Here is a 12,089-nt window from a genome sequence, read left to right on the forward strand (position 1 = left end):
ACATGCGAAGCTTTGGTTCCTACACCAGGCCCAATCTTGTCCTTTGGTGGCTTGCTGTAGATATTTGATCTGTGGTCCAGCAGAACCGCATTTGTTCGAACAAGGAACCCAGTAAGTCCCCTAAAAAGAGCAAACATCGCTCTACTTAGTCCTATGTGGCTAACGTCAGGTTCTCTCAGCTTCTGGACAACAGACCCTTTCTTAGTAACATCTTAGTAACACAAACACTTTCCAGCAGCACATCCTGTGTGATAGAATCAGAAAGACACTGGGCCTTTATCAAGCCTTCCCATCATCATCATCCTCCAAAGTGAGGAGTCACTATGACAGGGCCCAGACTAAAAAACTCACCATAGTCCAAAAAACATACTATACATGCAATCATATTGTGGACTGGTTTTATATAATTTGGTTTAATTGCAATCAAATGGTATCGAAAAAAATCCAATGAAATGTTTCACCTTAAAATGAAGCCTGCTTGCTTGACACCTTGAGAAAATAAACACTGACTGCAGCCCACTATGGCAATGGTTCACAGTTGATGAATTCTACATGAATATTTACCTAGTGCAGAATGACCATATCACATTTGTAATGTATAATCTGATTACATGGGAAGACATAAGGTCAACACAACAAAAATAACAGCAAGCTGTGTCATGTGTCATAGGTCGCTAGGAACCAGGAGGTTGTGGGTATTACTGAAACATATGTTCGTCATTATGAGACTCTTAAAGAGTAAACATACAGCCTGGTAACTGTAAACATACTTATCTAAAGATCTAGATATGATGCACTCAAGTTAGAAAGCGCTATTCTCAGGGCATGTGCTACAATACAGTTTGTGCATACAAACTCAGACATGTGACACCCATAACAACACATTTGACCAGATTGTATTGCTCTAAATGCACATTCATATTGTCATTCAGGAAATGTTATAGGATGTCAGCATGAATAGAAGAGTGCAGAAGAGAATGGATTTAGGAACTGATGGCCTGTGCCAACCACATGATAATCATTGTAAAAATGTCATATTTTAATCACCTAGGCTTTTTTGATAAGAAATTAACTTAAGCAATCGGGAAGAATGCACATTTTCCTTTATAAAAGAAGTATCATTTTGAAAATATTTACAGAAGCCGAATACTCTTTCTCTGGATAAGTCAGAATCCAATGTCAGGATGAATTTTATGTGACCGGTCGCCCTCAGTTGGAGGATAGTGGTACTTCAGTGATGACTGTAAATTCCACACTGAAGACCATTAAGTGCAATCAACTATCATTGTGGCCTAGCCACTTATTTTGAAAGAATAGACATAAGACAAAACACACAAGTAAATAATGTATTAGGTATATAGCATATTATTGAATTACTTAGGCTTGTTTGATTGTTTAAAAGGTTCTGATCTACAATCTTCACACGGCAACTGCACAGGTGTCAGTCGGTAAAGAATCTGAAATCCCTAGAGAAGACGCAGGTGTATGTATGCACACTGTGGGGTCTTCATGGTAGCTCATTGTTGCTCTCATGGAATGCAATTCCCTGTCTACAAATAGGCCTATAAGAGAGAAATCCAGTGAAACTGCATGTATAGCTGTCATTGCATGCATTTGCTCCATTATTAACATGTTGGTAACCCACTCTTTGATTGTTTACAATTTTCCAGACTGTGGCTTTTAAATACTCATAAACTGCACTTTAAATATTTCATGAGTACTGGAGGCCTATTATATGACCTACCTATATTGCTCGCACATACAGCTAGACGGCGCTCGCAAGCTGACAATTCCCGACTCATTACAGATTTGAACCAGTCAGCAAACAGCCTCCGGATAGGCCACACCACCCACCCAACCAAGCGCCGCGCAAGGATGTTTTTTTTTTCTCAGGAAAACAAATCCAAGCAAAGGGTCACGTCTTGAGTTTATTTTCTCCCAAAAAAACATGCAATTTGTTGAGAAGTCGAGGCAAAGTGGATCTAAAGGCACATACTGCATTCTCTCGTTGGATATGGCGTCGATCTATGCGTGATGCTCGGTGTTACAAAGGGGATTTGTGCCGTTGACCAAAAAAATTCTAAAAGGAATTATCATAACTTGAGTCGGGAATCAACTTGAAAGGAAGAATAATTTCTGTAAGAAGAGAAGGAAAGGAAGGCTCGAGCATATTGAAGTCTGCTCAAGGTATGACATCTCAAACTATTCAATCAACGACCTATATTATTAATGAACATTTACAAAACTTGTCAAGTCTCCGCGCACTAGTCAAAGCGGACGTACCAACCGACATGTAATTACAGGGTTATGAACGTGGCTAACAGGCTACCGAAATGTTTCTTAGCGTTTTTGCACTGAACTTGTTTGCTTTAATGGCCACTTTTACTGTGATTAATTTCCGATTCAGCCGAACCTATTCAACACGAGGAATGGGCATGCGAAGGTTTTAGCAGGAATAATCGAACTGCTGTCAGCAAGGCAACAATAGCTCCGTATAGCTAATGGATTATGATAGTTTACTAACAAAGCCTTTCAACTGCATTCTTCTGGCTTGTTATGTAGCCGTTTTGTAGGCAAAGTTGCAGCGACACAGAACGGTCTGATGCGTATGCTATTCCCTTAACTAGAACACCTCTTGTTAAATTGTGCATACAAAACAATAAAAAGAAAGGCCTCTACTATTATTCAATAAAAAGTGAAACGTTGTTATTTATTGCTAGCCTATACATCGCCTCTTTACTGTTGAAGTGAAGGACGCGGCGTTGCAATGAGTGGTGTCCCAATTTCGTCAACGTCAAACATTCAAATGTATTTTTTTTTCACGTTGGCAGATCAATGTATTAAACTTACATTTGACTCCAACAGTAACGCCATTTGAATAACCTATTTTCTTCTATGGCAACTTGAATGTAGTTTTTGGGCTTATCTCAGGTAGCAGAGTGTTTACTTGTCTGCTTTAGGATGTTTCGTGTATAGGAGGACCCTATGGAGTGTGAAATCCACCAGTATGTTATTGAGTTGCGTCACAATGTCTCACACAGGCATCTGATTAGATTATTATTATATATTTTTTTACATTTATTTCACCTTTATTTAAGAACACATTCTTATTTTCAATGACGGCCTAGGAACGGTGGGTTAACTGCCTTGTTCAGGGGCAGAACGACATATTTTTACCTTGTCAGCTCGGGGATTCAATCTTGCAACCTTACGGTTAACTAGTCCAACGCTCTAACCACCTGCTTTACATTGCACTCCACGAGGAGCCTGCCTGTTACACGAATGCAGTAAGAAGCCAAGGTAAGTTGCTAGCTAGCATTAAACTTATCTTATAAAAAAAATCAATCAATCATAATCACTAGTTAACTACACATGGTTGATGATATTACTAGTTTATCTAGCCTGTCCTGCGTTGCATATAATCGCTTAGGTACACGTTGCTCCAACCATAAACATCAATGCCTTTCTTAAAATCAATACACAAGTATATATTTTTAAACCTGCATATTTAGTTAATATTGCCTGCTAACATGAATTTCTTTTAACTAGGGAAAATGTGTCACTTCTCTTGCAAACAGAGTCAGGGTTTATGCAGCAGTTTGGGCTGCCTGGGTCGTTGCGAACTGTGAAGACTATTTCTTCCTAACAAAGACAGCCGACTTCGCCAAACGGGGGATGATTTAACAAAAGAAAGTAAAAGTGGAATATGTGCCAGGTAAAAAAGCTAACGTTTAAGTTCCTTGCTCAGAACATGAGAACATATGAAAGCTGGTGGTTCCTTTTAACATGAGTCTTCAATATTCCCAGGTAAGAAGTTTTAGGTTGTAGTTATTATAGGAATTATAGGACTATTTCTCTCTATACGATTTGTATTTCATATACCTTTGACTATTGGATGTTCTTATAGGCACTTTAGTATTGCCAGTGTAACAGTATAGCTTCCGTCCCTCTCCTCGCTCCTACCTGGGCTCAAACCAGGAACACATCGACAACAGCCACCCTCGAAGCAGCATTACCCATGCAGAGCAAGGGGAACAACTACTCCAAGTCTCAGAGCGAGTGACGTTTGAAACGCTATTAGCGTGCACCCGGCTAACTAGCTAGCCATTTCACATCGGTTACACCAGCCTAATCTTGGGAGTTGATAGGCTTGAAGTCATAAACAGCGCAATGCTTGAAGAATTGCGAAGGGCTGCTGGCAAAACACACGAAAGTGCTGTTTGAATGAATGCTTACGAGCCTGCTGGTGCCTACCACCGCTCAGTCAGACTGCTCTATCAAATATCAAATCATAGACTTAATTATAATATAATAAACACACAGAAATACGAGCCTTAGGTCATTATTAATATGGTCGAATCCGGAAACTATAATCTCGAAAACAAAACGTTTATTCTTTCAGTGAAATACGGAACCATTACGTATTTTATCTAAAGGGTGGCATCCCTAAGTCAAAATATTCCTGTTACATTGCACAACCTTCAATGTTAACCTCTCTAGGGTAGGGGGCAGTATTTTCACATCCGGATAAAAAACGTACTCGATTTAATCTGGTTATTACTACTGCCCAGAAACTAGAATATGCTTATAATTGTTTGATTTGGATAGAAAACACCCTAAAGTTTCTAAAACTGTTTGAATGGTGTCTGTGAGGACCCCAGTGTTGAGGGTCAGCGAAGTGGTGATGTTGTTTCCTACCGTCAGAAAGTCCAGGACTCAATTGCACAGGGCGGGGTTAAGACCCAGGGCCTCCAGCTTGATGATTACCTTGGAGGGTACTACGGTGTTGAATGCTGAGCTGTAGTCAATGAACAGCATTCTTACATAGGTATTGCTTTTGTCCAGATGGGATAGTGCAGTGTGATGGCGATTGCGTTGTCTATGGACCTGTTGGGTCGGTATGCAAACTGAAGTGGGTCTAGTGTGGCCGGTAAAGTGGAGGTGATGATATGATCCTTGACTAGTCTCTCGAAGCACTTCATGATGACAGAAGTGAGTGCTATGGGGCAGTAGTCATTTTGTCCAATTATCTTTGCCTTCTTGGGTACAGGAACAATGGTAGCTGTCTTGAAGCATGTGAGGACAACAGACTGGGATAGGGAACGATTGAATATGTCCGTAAACACACCACAGGTGTGTGTCAAGTCTGAACTCAGCAGAAGTGTCAATGGTGAAACCACTTGCTCATTCTCCTGGAGCAGACAGCTGATCTACTGATGGTGAACCAGCTGTTTTAGTACATGCTCCGCAGCTGGCCTGGGGAGTGGGGATTTGGACTGTCTGCCATCCTGCCTGATATGATGCTGTGAAGTTAGAGTCCGGCTCATTAGTTAGCACAGTAGTAAAGCAAAGCTCTCAACGAGAATGACGCAGAGAGAGCCTACTTGTTATTCCCCCAGCACTCTCCTAGTCAACAATCAGCTGAGATGTGTTGGTAGAAGACCAGTACAGAGTTTCTCTTCTGAGGTTTGGTGTCCCAAACCTCCATTTCCAGCTCAGGGAGCCACACGTCCTGACTTTTTTGACAATAACTTGGGACAACATTGCTCTAAGATAATGCTAATTGGATGTTCGAGCAATGACCTGGTAGGGCACCTTAAATGATTAGAGAAGACCCTAGAAATCAATAGCCTTCTTCTACATCTTCATTGTAAGTAAATTAACCTGTTAGGGCTAGGGGGCAGTATTGACACGGCCGGATAAAAAACGTACCCGATTTAATCTGGTTACTACTCCTGCCCAGTAACTAGAATATGCATATAATTATTGGCTTTGGATAGAAAACACCCTAAAGTTTCTAAAACTGTTTGAATGGTGTCTGTGAGTATAACAGAACTCATATGGCAGGCAAAAACCTGAGAAGATTCTGTACAGGAAGTGGCCTGTCTGACAAGTTGTTGTTCATCTTGGCTCTTTTTATTGAAGACTGAGGATCTTTGCTGTAACGTGACACTTCCTACGGCTCCCATAGGCTCTCAGAGCCCGGGAAAAAGCTGAATGATATCGAGGCAGCCTCTGGCTGAAACACATTATCGCGTTTGGCAAGTGGCCGATCAGAGGACAATGGGCTTAGGCGCGGGCACGAGTCGACTCCGTGCTTTATTTTCTTTCCTCTTTTTACCTAAACGCAGATTCCCGGTCGGAATATTATCGCTTTTTTACGAGAAAAATAACATAAAAATTGATTTTAAACAGCGGTTGACATGCTTCGAAGTACAGTAATGGAATATTTAGATTTTTTTTGTCACGAAATGCGCCATGCTCGTCACCCTTATTTACCCTTTCGGATAGTGTCTTGAACGTACGAACAAAACGCCACTATTTGGATATAACAATGGATTATTTGGGACCAAACCAACATTTATTATTGAAGTAGAAGTCCTGGGAGTGCATTCTGACGAAGAACAGCAAAGGTAATAACATTTTTCTTATAGTAAATCTGACTTTGGTGAGTGCTAAACTTGCTGGGTGTCTAAATAGCTAGCCCTGTGATGCCGGGCTATCTACTGAGAATATTGCAAAATGTGCTTTCACCGAAAAGCTATTTTAAAATCGGACATATCAAGTGCATAGAGGAGTTCTGTATCTATAATTCTTAAAATAATTGTTAGGTTTTTTTGTGAACGTTTATCGTGAGTAATTTAGTAAATTCACCGGCAGTGTTCGGTGGGAATGCTAGTCACATGCTAGTCGCATGCTAATGTAAAAAGCTGGTTTTTGATATAAATATGAACTTGATTGAACAAAACATGCATGTATTGTATAACATAATGTCCTAGAGTTGTCATCTGATGAAGATCATCAAAGGTTAGTGCTGCATTTAGCTGTGGTTTGGGTTTATGTGACATTATATGCTAGCTTGAAAAATGGGTGTCTGATTATTTCTGGCTGGGTACTCTGCTGACATAATCTAATGTTTTGCTTTCGTTGTAAAGCCTTTTTGAAATCGGACAGTGTGGTTAGATTAACGAGAGTCTTGTCTTTAAAATGGTGTAAAATAGTCATATGTTTGAAAAATTTAAGTTTTTTTGAAGTATTTGAATATCGCGCCACGGGATTACACTGGCTGTTGAGTAGGTGGGACGCAAGCATCCCACCTAGCCCATAGAGGTTAAGAGACAATCCCTGTGGGTTATGGAGCGCTAAAGGCAATAGCCTGTTATAGTGTACTATCAATTCAAGGCTTTGGTGTTTTTGTAACGAGTGCGCTGAGAGTCTGGAAGCAAGTTCAAGGAGTGAGTGTTTTAATAAATAAAATATACAATGAACACGAAACACAAACAACTCACCGACATGAAAACAGAGTCAATAACACCTGAGGAAAGAACCAAGGGGAGTGACAGATATAGGGAAGATAATCAAGGAGGTGATGGAGTCCAGGTGAGTGTCATGAGGCGCAGGTGCGTGAGACGATGGTGACAGGTGTGCGAGACGATGGTGACAGGTGTGCGAGACGATGGTGACAGGTGTGTGGGATAATCAGCAGCCTGATGACCGGCTTCTAGAATAGTTTTATTGATGGCAGGGAAAATAATATAACCTAGCATAAATTTGATATGGTGCTGAAAGAGAACCTTGTCTTTGACACTTTTTAATGAGGATAAAATGTGTTACTGGGTACCTTACAATGCAGTAAATGTATGTATTTTTCTACTGCTGGTGTTTGTCATCTGCTTTCTTTCTTTGTGTCAATGGCATGTTGATTGGTCCTGAAGAGATTTTGAAGCTCTTTCAAAACAGGAATATATTAAGTGATTTAATCCTCAATTTTATTCAGTGCAAATTCTGTATGGGTCAGGTGAGGTCACCAGCACACACATGTCTTTGACATATCCAAGCGTGTGGAGTGTTTATGCATGTGTGTGTGAAGAACACTGATTCAATGAAAAAATCTCAATGCGCAGTGCCTTTTGGTTTGTAGAACTAATTGGCACAGTAACCATATGAAGAACTAGACCAATCTGCAACTCTAGACTATCTGGGGCATTGCATAAACAGTAGTCGAATCGGCATTTGGCCTCTGCTTTAACTATAGAACACTTAGTAGGTCAAGTTATCCCAATTGTTACTGTCTACCTTATGCAAATTCATGGCTGTGTGCATGTGTGAGCTGTACTGTGGTGTGAGATGACAGTCACTGTCAATGATCTGATAAAGGTTGAACAGGAGGGTTTTGGGAGAGCTGAAATTTTAGGAGGATATGAATAGGACCTAGACATCGCCCAGACACGAGACGTATGTGGCAGGGACTACAAAGTGAAAACCAGCCACTTCGCGGACACGACGTCTTGCTTCCGGACAAGCTAAACACCTTCTTCGCCCGCTTTGAGGATAACACAGTGCCACCGACGCAGCCCGCTACCAAGGACTGTGGGCTCTTCTTCTCCGTGCCCGATATGAGTAAGACATTAAAGCGTGTTAACCCTTGCAAAGCTGCCGGCCCAGACGGCATCCCTTGCCGTGTCCTCAGAGCATGCGCAGACCAGCTGGCTGGAGTGTTTACGGAAATATTCAATCTCTCCCTATCCCAGTCTGCTGTCCCCACTTGCTTCAATATGTCCACCATTGTTCCTGTACCCAAGAAAGCAAAGGTAACTGAACTAACCTATCCCATCTGGACAAGAGGAATACCTATGTAAGAATGCTGTTCATTGAGTATAGCTTAGCATTCAACACCATAGTACCCTCCAAGATCATCATTAAGATTGAGGCCCTGGGTATGAACACCGCCCTGTGGAACTGGGTCCTGGACTTCCTGACGGGCCGCCCCCAGGTAGTGAAGGTAGGAAACAAAATCTCCACTTCACTGATCCTCAACACAGGGGCCCCACAAGGGTGCGTGCTCAGCCCCCTCCTGTAATGCCGGTTCACCCATCTGCGTGGCCACGTACGTCTCCAACTCAATCATCAAGTTTGCAGACGACACAACAGTAGTAGGCTTGATTACCAACAACGACGAGACAGCCTACAGGGAGGAGGTGAGGGCCCTGGGAGAGTGGTGCCAGGAAAATAACCTCTTACTCAATGTCAACAAAACAAAGGAGCTGATTGTGGACTTCAGGAAATAGCAGAGGGAGCACGCCCCTATCCACATCGACGGGACCGCAGTAGAGAATTTGGAAAACTTCAAGTTCCTCGGTGTACACATCACTGACGATTTGAAATGGTCCACCCACACAGACAGTGTGGTGAAGAAGGTGCAATAGCAATAGCACCTCTTCAACCTCAGGAGGCTGAAGAAATTTGGCTTGGCCCCTAAAACCCTCTCAAACCTTTACAGATGCACAATTGAGAGCATCCTGTCGGGCTGTACCACCACCTGGTACGGCGACTGCACCGCCCTCAACCGCAGGGCTCTCCAGAGTGTGGTGCGGTCTTCCAAATGTATCACTGGGGGCAAATGACCTGCCCTCCAGGACACCTACAGCACCCGATGTCACAGGAAGGCCAAAAAGATCATCAAGGACATCAACCACCCGAGCCACAGCCTGTTCACCCCGCTACCATCCAGAAGGCAAGGTCAGGTGCATCAACAGGTCCATCAACGCTGGGACAAGAGACTGGAAAACAGCTTTTATCTCAAGACCATCAGACTGTTAAATAGCCATCACTAGCCGGCTTCCACCGAGTTACGCAACCCTGCACCTTAGAGGCTGCTGCCCTATGTACATAGACTTGGAATCACTGGCCACTTTAATAATGGAACACTAGTCACTTTAATCATGTTTAAATAATCTTTACATACTACTTTACTCATCTCATATGTATATACTGTATTCTATTCTACTGTATTTTCGTCAATGCCTCTCCGATATTGCTCAATCTAATATTTATATATTTCTTAATTCCATTCTTTTACTTTTAGATTTGTGTGTATTGTTGTGAATTGTTAGATACTACTGCACTGTTAGAGCTAGGAACACAAGCATTTCGCTACACCCGCAATAACATCTGCTAAATATGTGTATGTGACCCCCCCCAAAAAATATTTGATTTGATTTGAATCTCCTCTTTTGTCTTTCTGCGATTTCAGAGGAAGAAATCCATATAAATGATTGATAAAGTGACTTCACTGTAATTTGAATAATGCATTGATCCTATTCCTGCCTGGCGTTTTGTATGGTAATGTGCTGTGGGAGGCTGAGGTACTCGGTCTGCCCTGTAAATTTCTGATTTAAATACAGAGACCCAACCCACTCTGGTGAGATATGTGTGTGGTGTGTGTTTGCGAGCTACAGAAGGAAAAATGGGGGATGGGGAGTGCGGTGGCGTGTAGGCTAGCCTTTCCCCTGTCACCTCTCATTAGTGACACATAGCCCAGCTATCCTTGCCACTCCCCTCCCCAAACCCACCACAGGCCCATCCCAGTCCCAGTCCCAACACCCTGCTCCAGCCCAGCTGTCTCCCTCCCCCACAGCCCCAGACGTCCTTCTTCCCGTTCAACATCAGCGAGAAATAGTGCGTGTGGGTTAGACTTAGGAAGCTGAGGAGACACTGAGTGTCCAGGTCTCAAGAAAATAGTTGTTTTACAAACATTAAGATGTGCTTCCAGGATCCTAGTTGAATATGTGGTAATTGTGGTTCTTGCAGTTGATTGTTGTTTGGGCTCTAGCTGTGTATGGTGGTGGGGGGGGGGGTGTATTGTTTAGCTGGCGTTAAGGGATGTATTGTTTACTCTACGTCTATCCTGCCCCTCAGAGGGCTCTTGTCTGCAAACAAGACGGCACATCTCAGGGGTTTTCTCTTCATCCTGGTTATTCAAATTCTCTACACAAATCCCTCTTAAGCCTGGCACAGTTTTATTAGGTTTTAGTGTATTGCAGTGTGGATGTTTGGTTTACCATTGTGTGTATTGATTAAGAGTGTGTGGTTTTTCTGGGAGCCCCTGGGAGGCTGGTTAAAGTGGTGCTCAATGGGAGCAGACACAGTGATTTATTAGTGTGCGGGAGAAAAAACTGCCTTCTGAGATAAAGCAGATCTCCCATCACATTGGAATTCCCCGCCAGCCTCCCAGAGGGTCAGGAGCTGCTAGACTGTGTGTGTGTCTTTGTTGGTTTTGGGGAGATGGGGTTGTTGATGGTTATATAATCTTTAGTTTTGTATCAAACATTGTTTTGCTATAGGCAATGTAACTTATGTGATGTATTAGGGCAATTCCATTGAAACGGAATTACACTTTGACTCAGTTTATTCACTTTAAAATGTATGCCAAACAAAAAACATTTGATTTCAAAGTTTAACAAACCATACAACTCTATTAACAATTTCCACAGAAACATGTACAAAAACTAATTCAGTAGAAGAACTGTGCAGATGCAAACTTTGGTAATGTAATTACAGTAACTTTGGTAACGTAATTACAAAAACTCTTAAATATCTGCTCTGAATTAAGATTCAAAGATGTCTGCAGAAATAACTGGGTGTTAGCTATTTTTACTTTATGTTTCTTATTATATATATTTTTTGGTGTTTTTTACCCTTTTTTCTCCCCAATTTCGTGATATCCAATTGGTAGTTACAGTCTTGTCCCATCACTGCAACTCCCGTATGGACTCGGTAGAGGCCAAGGTCGAGAGCCTTGTGTCTTCCAAAACACGACCCTGCCAAGCTTGCACCGCTGCTCGCTTAACCCGGAAGCCAGCCGCACCAATGTGTCGGAGGAAACACCGTACAACTGCCGACTGTAAGCATGCATGGACCCGGCCCACCACAGGAGTCGCTAGAGCGCGATGGGACAAGGACATTCCGGCCGGCCAAACCCTCCCCTAACCGGACAACTCTGGGCCAATTGTGCGCTGCCTCATGGGTCTCCCAGTCGCTGCATAATTATTCTCCTGATGTTTCACAAGTTTGGGCATCACAGTACAGTACAGCATAGACTACTGAACTATACACTACTTTTCTTCACTGTAGTACTGTACTGTACTCTATTGTACTCTACTGTGCTCTACTCACTGTACAGTACTGTACTGTACTATCCAAACTTGTGAATCATACACTAACAGTCAAAAGTTTAAGAACACCGTTCTCATTCAAGGGTTTTTCTTTATTTTGACTATTTTCTACATTGTAAAATAATAGTGAAGACA

The 12,089-nt window shown here is 42.3% G+C and overlaps 1 protein-coding gene across 1 annotated transcript in view; it reads left to right on the forward strand.

The window, feature by feature from the left end:
* The first annotated feature begins 1,820 nt into the window (after positions 1-1,820).
* The window catches only part of LOC106610998 (BTB/POZ domain-containing protein 7), a 48,078-nt gene continuing 37,809 nt past the window's right edge, over positions 1,821-12,089 (forward strand). The window contains exon 1 of the mRNA XM_082955672.1: positions 1,821-2,187. The gene's annotated coding sequence lies outside the window, so the exon portion shown is untranslated. The remainder of the gene's footprint in view (positions 2,188-12,089) is intronic.

The sequence above is a fragment of the Salmo salar genome, chromosome 09 (genome assembly GCF_965601325.2).
Source record: "Salmo salar chromosome 09, fSalSal1, whole genome shotgun sequence".
NCBI lineage: Eukaryota > Metazoa > Chordata > Actinopteri > Salmoniformes > Salmonidae > Salmo > Salmo salar.